The following is a 13,669-nucleotide window of genomic DNA, read 5'->3' on the forward strand; positions in this document are numbered from 1 at the left end:
TTAAATTATATTCTTTGGGGATAGTAATTTACTGATTTTTGACAATTTTAAACACTATGACTTAAGTGTGAACTGCGGTTTCTCATTCACTCAAATCTGTGCAGGCACAGTGCTTAACTTCACCCACCAAGACAAGCAGCAAACTCTGAAACAAGAACATTCCTTATCTCAAAGTAAAAGGCAGCTTTAGAACTTCACATTTCCAAAATTACCCAAATTAACTTAACAGTGCCAGTGACTATATAGTAGTTGCTAAATATAGATTTTCACAAAACCCTTTGTTAGAATATTTACATTTCTTCCCACATCAGTCATTTTCCCCTCACGGCAACACCAGGGAGCACCTTTTTCCTCCTGTGATCTGCACAGAAGTGTCTGGGGCAACTTGGTTGGTAAGCCAGCAAGGCCTTTCTGGTCATCATGGCTGCCACGCTCCCTAAGAATCAGCACAGGGTCCTTGGAGGAAAAAAATGAAGTGTTGCTATTTTTCTCAGAGATTCACAGTTCCGTACAAGGATGAATCCAAGTATTGTGGGGCCTGATGCTCATACAATTCTATCACCCTCTTCGAAAAAAGGAAAACAAAACTATGAATACAAATTAGGTACAAAACCTTGGAAGGGGGAGTAGGAGTGAGGAGCCCTGAACTTAAGCTTCTTTAGGCTTTAGTACATCCTATTCTAACTTCCTAGTGTCAGGAACAATCTTTAAAGTTATGTCACATGCCTCGGTATCTATCGTCTGTCATCATCATCAACAAATCCAAACTGTCCACAGTTGACAATGAAGGGACTGTCTCTGTATAAAGGAGAGTAGCCAAACCCCTCAGTTTTTATCTTATACCATATTGTTCTATTTCAACATTATTTTTAAAACATAAAGCCTTTAAAAGATCATAGCCACAATGCCACTCTTTCAACTAAAAAATACATAAAGAAATAATTCTGTAAAATCATTAAATATTCAGTTGGCCAATGCAACTTTTTTAGTGATAACTAAACACTTATTCAGAACCAGGCTAGAATTCTTATACATTTGCTACAACTGGGAAATAAATATGAGGAATAATTTTAGTATGCCTCCATTAGCAATTAAGATGAATACTAAATAAAAATAATTTCAGTGTTGTGTGTGCATATATCTGAAAAAAAAAAGAGAATAATTCACAGTGAAATGTAATCTGTTTTTGACATTTGAGAGGATATAGAAATTGAGAGCATGGAAAGAAACTACTAAGTGGCATTTCTTAATTTTTTTCTGAATAACTGAATATGAGACTTGCTTTGGGATCTTCATACATTCAGCAAACTAAATACAGGAACATTTATGTTACTCTTATTCAAAAGAGTTTGGATTATGTTATAGAAAATTAAAATTATAACAATATCAAACCTAAACTTACTTTTTAAAAGAATTAAAAATTTTACAGCATAGTTTTGATTTTTAACTAAAGAAATTTAAATCTATATGCCGTCTACATCTTCCTTTATATATAAAGTATACTCAATACTAACGGAATTCTCAGATGAGAAGCAAATTTTCCTTTTGCTTTTAAGCTCTTTATAACTGCTCTAAAATGAAAATAAATATATGATAATAAGACGTGCAATAAAAATTCTTGTATAATAGCTCTGCTAATGTAATAAAATAACTTTTTGGTTACACTGACACTCGAGGTACACTTTTTCTTTTTTGAAATAAGAATCCAAAGCATATTTCTTATTTCTTGAAGTGAAGGCTATCCAGCGGCTCGGAGGGAAAGCTCCAGCTACACACACAGAGGTGCTTTCCCACAGTGCCCTGGACTGTGGCTGCTGGAAACCGTCACTGCATCGAGTGTAAAAATGTTATTGTGCACAACATTCTTTCTAGGACAACTTATAGTTATATTTCTCTCAAATTTTAGTGTCAGGAATACTTTTTGTATTTGCATCTCTCAAGCAACAGCTTTTTACATTTTATTATTAACTTTTACTCTTATGGGCCTGGAAGTCACGTTTTGGGGTCAGTCCCCGCGTGAAGGGCTTTGCCCTATGCTCTGGGTACTAACTGTGCTTTTGGTTCCACATGACTTGCTCTCATGTTCCTAGCCTCATTCTCTTGTATTTTCAGTTACTTTATTAACGTATTTTAAAACTTTTTGAGCAGCTCTAAATCCTTTCTGGAACAAATTGAAGAATAAATGTGTTTAACATAATTTTTCATGGAAACGTAGTGAATAATGTTCACTACCATAATCCAATGGACCTTAGAAATAGGCAGTTTCAGGTCAATAGCCATTTAAACTGGATTTTCTAAAGCTCGAGTTTCAATTTGATTCATTTCAAATACACCTACTTAATTTTATCCCTTGGATAGCAGAATGATTTAATAGATTTGTCATTTTTTCTTCAGACATCTGATATATATTGAGTTAAAAGTCTATGTGGGATCTGTCATGTCTGGCAACACTATGATTATGTTATTTAAAATCTCTGTCCGTTTTCAAATCTAATTTAATGTAGTATGTCTAAAATTCTATTTAGGAACAGCTTTCAAAAACTATGCTAAAAAAAAAAAATCAAACAAACGAATTTAAAGTCATTAGCAGTCCCCATGCCCATATCTTCCCTACAGTGAAGCATGGATGTTCTAGGGCTCTTAGATACAAGGTATCATTTACATGTCAAACAAGCTGCCATGTAGGTGATTCAACTCCCATTTTACAGATATCGAAATGGGAATGATTAAAGATACTTTCTATTTGCTCAAGCTTACTAGACTAGAAAATGGTCAAACCTGGTTTCAAAAGCATGCTCTGAGTCCAGCTAGCTTCTTCATTCTCTGGTCAATGGCAGTCTCTAGTGCCTGGGAGACCAGTTGGGACAATAGCAAATTTATAATACAAACTAAACTCTATTTTTTCCCCCTTAGGACAGCCTACTTTAACTATTTTTAGAATAATTTTTAATAGCTTGTTGGGGTATACTTTTCATATCATAAAATTCACCCACTTAAACAGTCATGCAACCAACACCACAATTAATTTTTGGAAGACCTCCATTACCTCCTCACCGTCTGGAGCTAAGTCCTATCTACATCCCAGGTCCCAGACTGTTAATCTGCTTCTGTCTCTATAAGTTTTATCTTTTCTAGAAATTTTATATAAATGAAATCTAATAAATAGCATTTTGTGTCTGCTTTCTTTCACTCGGCATATTTTTGAGATTTATCCATTTTGGTGTGTGTGTGTGTGTGTGTGTGTAGTTCTTTTTAAAAAAAATTGCCGAGTTCTAGTCCATTGTACAGATATACCACAATTGTTTATTCATTCACCAGTTGATGATCATTTGGGTTATTTACAGTTTTTGAATGTTAAAAATTGTGCTGCTAGGAATATTTGTGTATCAGTTTTTGTATGGACTTGTAATTTCATTTTTCTTGGGTTGATACCCAGGAGTGGAATTGCTGGGTTATATGGAAGGTGAATGTTTAACTTTAAAAATTTTTTTAAAGTTAAATTGTTTTCCAAAGTGGCTATTCTGTTTTATGTTGTCAAGAGCAATATCTAGGGGTTCTAGTTTCTCTATATCCTCACCAATACTTGGTTTTGTTAGTCTTCTTAATTTTAATTACTCTTGTGGGCATGTAGTGGCATCTCATTATGGTTTCAGCTTACATTTCCCTAATGATCAATGAGGTTGGACATCTTTTCCTGTAATTGTTGGCTACTTGCATATGGTCTTTTTGAAGTGCCTTTAAATATTTTTTTCCATTAAAAAATATTGTATGTCTTATTATTGAGTTTTACTTTTTAAAATAAGAGTAAGAGATTTAAAAAACTGTCTAGATTCAAGTTCTTTGTTAGCAATAGGTTTTGCAAATATTTTCTCCCAAACTGTAGCTTGCAATTTAATTATCTCAAACATCTTTTGCTGAACAATGTTTTAAATTTTGCTAATGTTCAATTAATCATTTTTTTCCTTTTAGTATTTATGTTTTTCTGTGTTTAAGAAATGTTTGCCTAATCCAAAGTCAAAAATATTTCTTCCAAGTTTACTTCTAAAAGTTTTAGAGTTATAGCTCTTGCATTCAGGTTTATGATCCATTTGAGTTAATTTTTGGAGATGCTATCAGGGAAAAGGTCAAATTTCACTTTTTTTCCATAAGGATATCCAACCTTCTCAGTCTTTTATTGAAAGACTACTCTTTCTCTGTTGCTTTACCTTGGTGTTTTTGTTGAAATTGACCATATACATGTAGGCCTATTCATGGACTCCCAATTTTGTTCCATTTATATGTCTATCCTTATGTCAACACCATACTTTCTTGATTATTGTAGCTTTGTAGTATGTTTTAAAGATAGTAATGTTAAGTCCTCCAACTTTGTTCTTCTTTTTCAACATCATTTTGGCTGTTCTAGGTCTTTGGAATTTCCATATACATTTTATAATTAACTTGTCAATTTCTATAAAAAAGCCTGCTGGCATTTTGATTGAAACTGCATTGAATCTATATCACTTTGGGGAGAATGCCATCTTAACAATAATGAATTTTCTTATCCATTAACATGATATATCTATTTATTTGTGTTTTATTTAAATTCTCTCAATAATGTTTTGTAGTTTCAGTGTACAGATCTTTCACATTGTTTGTTAAATTTTTTCTAAGTAGTTTATTTTGTGGATGTATCTTGAATGTACATATTTTTAAAACATCATTTTTGGATTTTTTTTTTATTGCTAGTACACAGAAATACAATTGATTTCTGCATTTGATTTGCAACCTTATTAACTTCACTTATTAGTTCTAGTAGCTTTTAATTTCTTCCTGTGTAGCTGTGCATAGAAAGTTACCTACACAGCTCCGGCCTCTCTCTGTTTTTCTCCCAAAAGCATGACCCATGAGGCCTGGGGTAGAATCTGAATTCCCTGTGGTTCCAAAGTGCAAGAGGACTTAGCCAAGAGATCTTCACTGCCCACCTTGCAAGGCTTCATGGTTTTTGCTGCTTACACTTGTATTGTATCTTTAAAAAGATACAATAAGATTGGTTAGAGATATTTTTATTTGTAATTTATAATCTCACAAAACAACTGTGATCAGTATAAAGCTTTAGTAATCAGATCCATGACCCGTAATAAAGAATTAAATAAATATATTTTATAGTGATGGCAACACAATTTTCCTCAAGCATTTTTTTTCCACAAAATTAATTTTCTAGCTTTTGATTTTCCCCTTCAAAATACTCCCACTCTGATACCTAAGATTCTCTCTGTAAAATCCTAATTCTCTGAGAAAACTGTGCATTTGAAGCATGCCAAAGAGACTCACAAGAGAAACTTATTTGTGTGGGAACAGAAATAAAATAATTAGGTATTTTCATTAGGAATAAGAGACTCAAAGAATCACGACTTTAGTCTTTGCTTCCAGACAAGGCTCTATCAAAGTTATCTGACAAAAATTCTCTTTGGAACATCAAGCTTAAATTACATAACACTTTAAAGTATTATTCTTGGTCTTCTTAGTCACTCTGAATCCTGTTTTATGTACTGAGAGGTAAAAAGAAGAGAAGAACCCCTCTTTTGAGGAAGAAGACTAGATTGAAAGCAAGTGTCTTGAGAAGCAAGTTTGCTATCCTCCTACTGACAACAGCTGTAGAATTAGATACATATTTCTTTGGAAAAATTTTAGTGTAAAATACACTAACGGTGTCTAAAGAGGAATCATAAAACAAGATTTATGGTTCGAGCATGGATTTTGGTATTTGAGTGCCTGGGCTCAAATCCCAGCTGAGAGGCTCTGACTGCTGAGACTCAGTTTCCTCTCCTCTGCTCTGTGTGGGTTAACCATTCTTCAAGGCAGAAGCTGGCCGGGTCTGCTGAGCACACAGTGGCCAGGGGAGGAGGGGCATGTGTGAGCGTAAGGGCGACAGCTGAAAAGACAAAACGAGAAGAGAAGCGGGATGGGATTGACATCAGGAAGGGAAAGCTCAGACTTGATGTGGCCGAGAGAGAGTGTGGTGACCAACCGTGCCACGTGCTGGTGAGGAGTGAGGGTCTGGAGCCTCACTTTGGAGCATGACACTGTAGCTTTGGTACAATTGTGGCAAGGTCTGCCAGGTGCCAACAGGTCAACAGAGAACACACATGGTGAAGAAACAGAAATCATGTGTACGCTTGAGAATTGAATTCGAGAACCATCTACAGCACACCTGCTGACATAAGGTATTATGCTCTGTGCAGGGTGTACGAGAGACAGGGCACAAGAGTTCTGCACTTGAGGAGAGGGACAAGCTCCCGTCACAGTACAAAGAACCAGCCACATGGACAGGAGTCCGAGGGGCATCGCTGTCAGAGCTTAACTTTTAATAGTGTGCTTTCGATTCCTGGATTTGCCCTGGGTTTTCAGACCTTTCTAGAAAGGCCTTCAAGCTAATGTGATCTGTCCAGACATACACTTAACAGCTGGCGAGGGAGTTACATTGGCTGAAAAGAATGCAGCAGATGACGAGAAAAAAGGAAGAAAAGGGACACAGAATACTTATATAAGAATGTCTGCTACAGCTTGGAAAATATGCTTTGACAGCCATGTGCTGTAAACTGAGCCTCCAAATTCTCTGCCCAGAGATGTGGTGCCAATGATCCTCACTGGGACCAACAGCTTACTCCTTGCAAGGCAGTGAGAAGAGTGGAAGATGTAAAGGGAGAACCCAGGAGTGATGATGTCAGGTGCAGGCTCACCATCCCTGACTTATAAAGGGTCAGCTGCATGTATAGCCAGCACGCTAAGATTAGCTGATGTTGTCTTCAGTGGGAATGAACAAGATCACGGGGCGGTTTGTGCTGTGAATGTGTAGCTCCACCCCTCCGCGGCACCAGAAAGGCAAGAGCCTTCTCCAGAAAGTAACAAACAGCTATGAGGAAACTTAACACCTAGCACTATGCTAGAGGTATTAGGTGATTCAAATTTCCATATAGATATAAAATAAGATTTCAAAGGCAATTGCCAAGTTCCTTTGCAATTCTGCAGCAGCTACAAATCTGGCAACAGGCAACTGTCATAAAAAGGAAAGAAAATTGACCAAAAATGCCAAACACCTTGCTGTTTTATACTTATGTATTGGTACAAGATAATTTTTAAGATTTCTTCCAGTTCTGAGACTCTCTGGATTTTAAGTTTTATATTTTCTCTCTTTCTATTTTTTATGTAACAGTTTTATCGAGATATAATTCATGTACCATACAATTTAGCCACTTAAAGTGTTTTTAGTCTACTCAGAGAGTTGTGTACCCATCACCAGAGTCACTTTTAGAACATCATCCTCAGAGGAAACCCCATACTGTTAGAAGTCACTCCTCATCCTTTCCTCCCTTGGCCTCAGGCAAACATTAATCTACTTTCCGTCTCTATGGATTTGCCTGTTCTGGACATCTCACTCACATGGAATCATATAATACCTGGCCTTTGTGTCCGGCTTCTTTCACTCAGCATAATGTTTTCAAGGTACAGTTACGTTATGCCATGTGTCAGTGCTTCAACCCTTTTTATTGCCGGGTAATATTCCATCGTATGATGTTTACTTATCCATCATTTGATAGACATTGGATTGCTTGCACTTTTTGGCTATTATGAATAAAGCTATGAACATTCATGTACGAGTTTTTGTGCAGATGTGGGTTTTTAATTCTCCTGGGTACAGACCTGGTGGGGGGGCTTCCTTTCTTTCTCAGGAGAAATATCTGGAACTATTTTATAAGAGTTGCTAGTTAGGATTTCTGAATCAACAGGCTTAATTCATTTCAACATTTAATAACTTTATTAAGCGCTTAGTTATTTATCGTAATGGAGGTGGATAGTGTGGCAGATAGTATAAGAAGGTTAATCTCATCTAGCTTTTGAATGTATTTCAGATTTAAATTTTAACACAGATAGACCTGACATTCTTGCAGTTCCTGACAATTCCAAATAAATAAGAAAGCCTCAAAGACTGTTGGACAGCCCAGCACCTCCTCCCTACCCCATTCATTTGCTCTTGTGCTCAAGCAACAGCTAGCTTCTAGCTCACAGTGGGCCACCCTGTGCTGGAGCAGGAGGTGTGGCGAGAAAGGCCGAGCGAGTGTTGGAAGGAAAGGTGTCTGGTCAGTGGGAGTAGTTATTCCTTCCACACCCTCCACAGTAGACTCGGTCAAAGCGAGGTGTGTCGTTCATGATTCACTAGGTAAATATTGAGGGCCTGGAATAGGTATGATATGTGAGAGGGCAGTCAAATAAAAGGAGGCCAAAGAAGTGTGGAATTTTTTTTGCAGGTCGTGATTAAGGTAATAACTTTTAGGCTGTTGGGTTCCATGGCCAGTTCTCGGTTGCCCCTTTAGCTGGTCTATCAGTAGCATCTAACACAGCTGACTACCCCCTCCTCATTGACAAACCATACTTTGGCTTCCGAGACCTCCCTTGCTCCTGGCTTTCCTGCTAATCCACGGTCATTCTCGGTTAGTGTTCTTCACTGGGTCCTTCTCTTTTCCCAGCCTCCTAACACTGGGCAGCCTCATGACCTTGTCCTGGATCCTCTTCTCTAAGCTCACTTCCTTGTGACCACCTCCGTTTTGTGGCTTAACTATGTATGAGTACACAGTCATCCCTCAGTATCCACAGGGGATTTGTTCTAGGGTCCCTGTGGATCCGAAATTCATGTGTGCTTGAGTCCCTTACATAAAACGGTGTGGTATTCCTAAGCGCATCCTCCCATATACTTTAAATCATCTTATAATACCGGATACAGTATAAATGCTAAGTAAATAGTTATACTGTATTGTTTAGAGAATGACAAGAACAAGTCTGTACTTGTTCAGTACAGATGCAAAGTCAAACTACATAGTACACATCAGCAACAATGTAACATTTTTTTCAAATGGTTTCTATCTTTGGTTGGTTGAACTGCAGATGCAGAACCTGTGGATAAGGAGGGTGAACTGTACTCGTGACTCTCACAATGACAGCTCCAGCTCAGACCTCTTCGCTGAATTCTGGATTAGCATGTCCAACTGCCTGCCTGACATCCCTGCTAGAATTCTAACAGGTAACTGCAACTCAAAAAATCCAAAACAAAACTCTTAATTTCCTCCTAAAACTTGTCCCACATAGAGCCTTCCCCAGTCGACGGCAGCACCACCATCCAGTTTCTCAGGCCCCGAACCCCGGAGCCATCTTGGATCCCTTTCTTCCTCTTGCACTCGCTATGTGATCCTTGAGGAAGCCCTTTTGGCTGTACTTTCAGAACACACCAGATTCTGATCATGTCTTACACCTCTACCGCTACATTCCTGATTGAAGCCATCTTTTACGACTTGCGGTTACTGCCACAGGCTCTCAACTGACCTCTGTTTCCACTCTTTCTTATACAACCTATTCAACTCAGGTATCAATGATTCTTTGAAAACACAAGCAGTTCACATTATAAGTGGACTCGAAACAACCCAATGCTAACAACCCAAGTGTCTATTGACAGATGAATGTTAAACAAAATATGGTACATTCATACAAGGGAATATTATTCAGCCCTAAAAAGGAAATTCTGGCACACGCTGCAACACGGATGAACCTTCAAGCCATTATGCTAAGTGAAATAAGCCAGCCACAGAAGAAGAAAATACTACATGATTCTGCTTATATGAGTGACCTAGAGTAGTCAGATCCTCAGAGACAGAAAGTAGAATGGTGGTAGTCAAGGGCTGGGGGAAGACGGAACAGGGAGTTAGTGTTTAATGGCCACAAAGTTTCAGTTTGAGAAGATGAAAAAGTTCTGGAGATGGATGGTGATGATGGTTGCACAACATGGATGTAAATGAGGCCACAGAACTGTGCACTGAAAAATGGTTATGGTAGTAAGTTTTACGTTTTTACGTCACAATAAAGAAAAGTTTATTAAGAAAAAAGAAAACAACAATCCATTGCTTCCTATCTCAGAGTAAAATCCGAAGTCTGCACATTATCTGCCTCCTGCCCCCCAACCCCCATCTTCCTCTCCCTGTTTTTGCCTGGCCCATTCTTTTAAAGATACACTGGCCTGGGTGTTCCTTGAACATGACACCTTGAGGCACTGCTTGTGCTCTTGCTTCTGGCTGGACACTCCTTCAGATCTCTGCCCAAATACCTCACTATCATTGACAACCCTGTATAAAATAGCAACATTAACTGCCATCCTGTGTTTCCTACTACCTTTTACTCTTCACTCTCTCCCCACCAGCCATCACTATACTGTATCTCTACTTATCTAGTGGTTGTGATCTTGTTTTTTCTATAGAATATAAGCTTCATGAGGAGCTTTATCTCTTCTGTCTGCTGCTATATCCACAGCACTTAGAATTATGCCTGGCAGATAAACATTCAATGTCTACTTTAGGCATCAGTGAATGGATGGGAAATCACTGGGGGTTTTGACCAAGAGAATCCCAGAGCTCTGCCTCAGGAATGTGACTCCTGAAACCACAGAGATGTGGGTTAGAGCCATTAGCCACTGCTGCAGTGAGACCAGTTTGAAGGACACTGTGATGAGTTGTGTTTTGGAAGAGATGACAAATTTCATTTAGATAAGTTGGGTGACTGGTGGCATGATCAGAGAGATGTCTGGGATAGAGTTACACATGGAAGATCAGAATTCAGTTCAGGGTTGAAACTGTGACTGCAAGAACTTGGGAAGACTCTATAGGAGGCTGCTGATTTAACTCATAGTGCTGAATGCTTGCCAAGGGAGAGGGGGAGTGAGAAAAGCAGAGAAGAGCGACAAGAATGGGATCATAGAGAATAACTAGCTTTTGGGGATTAGAGGGTTGGGGGAAGAAGAGGAGGGTTAGGAGAGGAAACAAAAATGTACAGGAAAGTGAAAATCAAAATACCTATGGGTATCAGAGGTGGAATTTAATCATATCATCAGGGTAAAAGCAGAATCCATGAGTAACAAAGACAATGATAGACAATGTCCTCTGAACCAGTGCAGTCATTCCCAAAAGAACCTATAGCAACTTTCAGGGCTATACATCACATAAGAAACTCTATAAACAGAATGGTTTCAGTTCTTACTCTCTCGATTAATCTTTTAGGGCCAAAAACATACAATCAGTGGGCAGCAATAAGATTTTAGGGGGAATCCGTAAGAAGCATGATCTTTATTTTATTTTTATTTTCATTATTTTTTATTTTTTGCTAACTTGATTCTAAATATCAAGAAAATAGTGTTTTCTTGGCAAGTGATCTATCAAGAGGGAATCAATTAAGGCATGTCACAGATTCCAGAAAGAAGAAATATTTTTCTTATAATCTTTAGCCAAAACCCAACTTTCTTTCTACCACAAAAAAAAAATATTCCTAAGCCTTCAGGGAACAGGTAACCAAGTTCATATTTGAAAAGCCTTGAAAACATAAATACTATATATGATGGTTATGTATTGCACCTGATTATTGCTATAATTGTTTTGGACCTGCCTCAGATCACTTATCTCCTTCTCTGACTATGGAGCACCTTCTTCAAAAGAACACTGTTACTTAAAGATAGTGAGGAAGAGCAGTTCTGGCCATTTTTTTGGATGTCTAATGGACGTCTTACACTCACATGGCCAGAGGCGTGAATGGCAACTTTGTTTCAGGCCAAGCCATGATGTCATCTTAATGCTTCTCTTTCTCTCACAGGACACATCTAATCCTTTAGTATGACTCCACTTTCAAACTGTATACAGTGTTGACTATCTTAATAGTTGTATGATTCTAACCACGAATATCTCTCATTACCCAGATTACTGCAACAGCCTCCTGACCTGTCTCCCCTGCTCCCACTATTGCTTCTGGAACTCCAGCCAGGGCGATTCTTTCCTACAGTGCAGGTAGCTCAGGTCACTCCTGCGCTCAACACCTCCTGTGAAACTCTATTCACTCAGAGTCCTTACGATGACTACAAAACCCTATTTCTTTGCTGCCCCTCTCTCCATGACCTCTTTAATATCATGTTCTCATTCTCCTTCTGCTCGCTGCTCTAGCCACACTGGCTCCCTGCTGCTCCCTGAGCCCCCAGCCTGCTCCCACCTGAGGCAGCACCTTAGTGCTGCTGTTCTGGCCGCCTGGATTGTCTGTCCCTGATCCTGCTTTGCTCACTGCCTTCCCTCTTCAGGGCTCTCCTTAAATCCCCCCTTCTCAATGAGATCTGCTCTGACTATCATCCTTAAAACTGTAGTCCCCTCCTCCTCCATCCCAGGCACCTTGGCCTACTCTAATTGTATGGTCTATGCAGGGCTTAGTACTTCCTAAGATACTCTGTAATTAACTTAGTCATTATGTTCTATGTATTCTCTGTCTTCCCTGCTATACCGTAAGCCCCACAAAGGCAGGGATCTTCGTGTTCTGATATGCATGATCTTCATGTATATTAAGCACTTAATATAGTCCTTGACACATACTAAGAGCTCAATAAATATTTGTTTAATGACTGAATGTATCCTTAAACTTTTCCAAGAAATCTTCTTCCCTCACTTTGCCTTCTACCTTCTTTATTGTCCATGTTCACCTCCATACCAAACATTTATGCTCATTAAGAGAGTTGAAACTTCATATACATTATTTGTTAGCAACTTGGGATTAATTAGAAAGTTTTTGTAACTACAAGTAGGTTTTATATTTGAATGTTTAAGGGCATGTTTGTCCTGGTATTGAATATTTAAAAAAATGACTTTTCTGGCGTCCAGAAACACCGTTATCCCCAGAAAGTCATAAATTACTTGTGTCATCGATAATGTATTGACTACAGCACATGTAAGAGCTTCCTTTTTTGACAGACAAGAGCTAAGACAAACACTTCCCACATCAGAGCTTCGCCTGGCCTGCATCTCCACATGCTCGGCAAGTTGAGGTTGCTTGGCCCTTTCCTAGTTTAACTTGTGACTGTCACTATTGTTGGTTTGGCTCCTTGTGCGCCTCGAGAATTTTAACCCATGGCCATGTAATCTGGCCAAGAACAAGTTCTACCTAGGCCTGTGGCCTGAGGGACCTTCTACCAAGGCAGTGACCACTTTCATTCCAGTGGCTTCTGCCAGGATTTATGCCTCTCCTCTCACCAAATGCTGTTTCTATATGACAACAAATTGTGTCCTGCCACTTATACACCTCTCCAAAGTATCTATGAAAAACACCTTATTTTGTGCTTGTAAAATTCCTAATTATGACCAATCCAAGGATAATAAACAACACACACCGTCAGTTATTCCCTCAATTTACACTTCAATGTAGTCGGTCATATCATCCCCACATGATCTTTAAATAATCAGCCTCACTACAGGGGTTGGTTGGACACCAGCTGTTTGTCATTTTATCTATATCTATCTATCTATCTATCTATCTATCTATCTATCTATCTATCTATCAATCATCCATCCATCCATCCATCCTCTACTTACCTAGCTATCACCTATCATGTATATATTTGTTTGAAATAAATACATGGAGATAAAGATATGTTGTCATTGTTATTAAGGCTGTTGATTCCACAGGGGAAAATCACAACATGAGATATTAGATTCAATTTAAAAAATAAAGCAAATAATAATAATAATAATAGTGATAACAATAAGAGACTTTAGTTTCATGGCCTGCGAAGAGTAGAGAGGTACATGAAAAAAGAAAGGGAAAGAGGTCAGAATGTGAATCAGAG

General features: G+C 38.4%; 1 protein-coding gene across 4 annotated transcripts in view; it reads right to left on the reverse strand.

Moving 5' to 3' along the window:
- The window catches only part of GNAL (G protein subunit alpha L), a 153,389-nt gene that overhangs the window by 49,405 nt on the left and 90,315 nt on the right, over nt 1-13,669 (reverse strand). The gene's annotated exons all lie outside the window — the stretch shown is intronic.

The sequence above is a fragment of the Rousettus aegyptiacus genome, unplaced genomic scaffold (assembly GCF_014176215.1).
Source record: "Rousettus aegyptiacus isolate mRouAeg1 unplaced genomic scaffold, mRouAeg1.p scaffold_m13_p_12, whole genome shotgun sequence".
Lineage (NCBI taxonomy): Eukaryota > Metazoa > Chordata > Mammalia > Chiroptera > Pteropodidae > Rousettus > Rousettus aegyptiacus.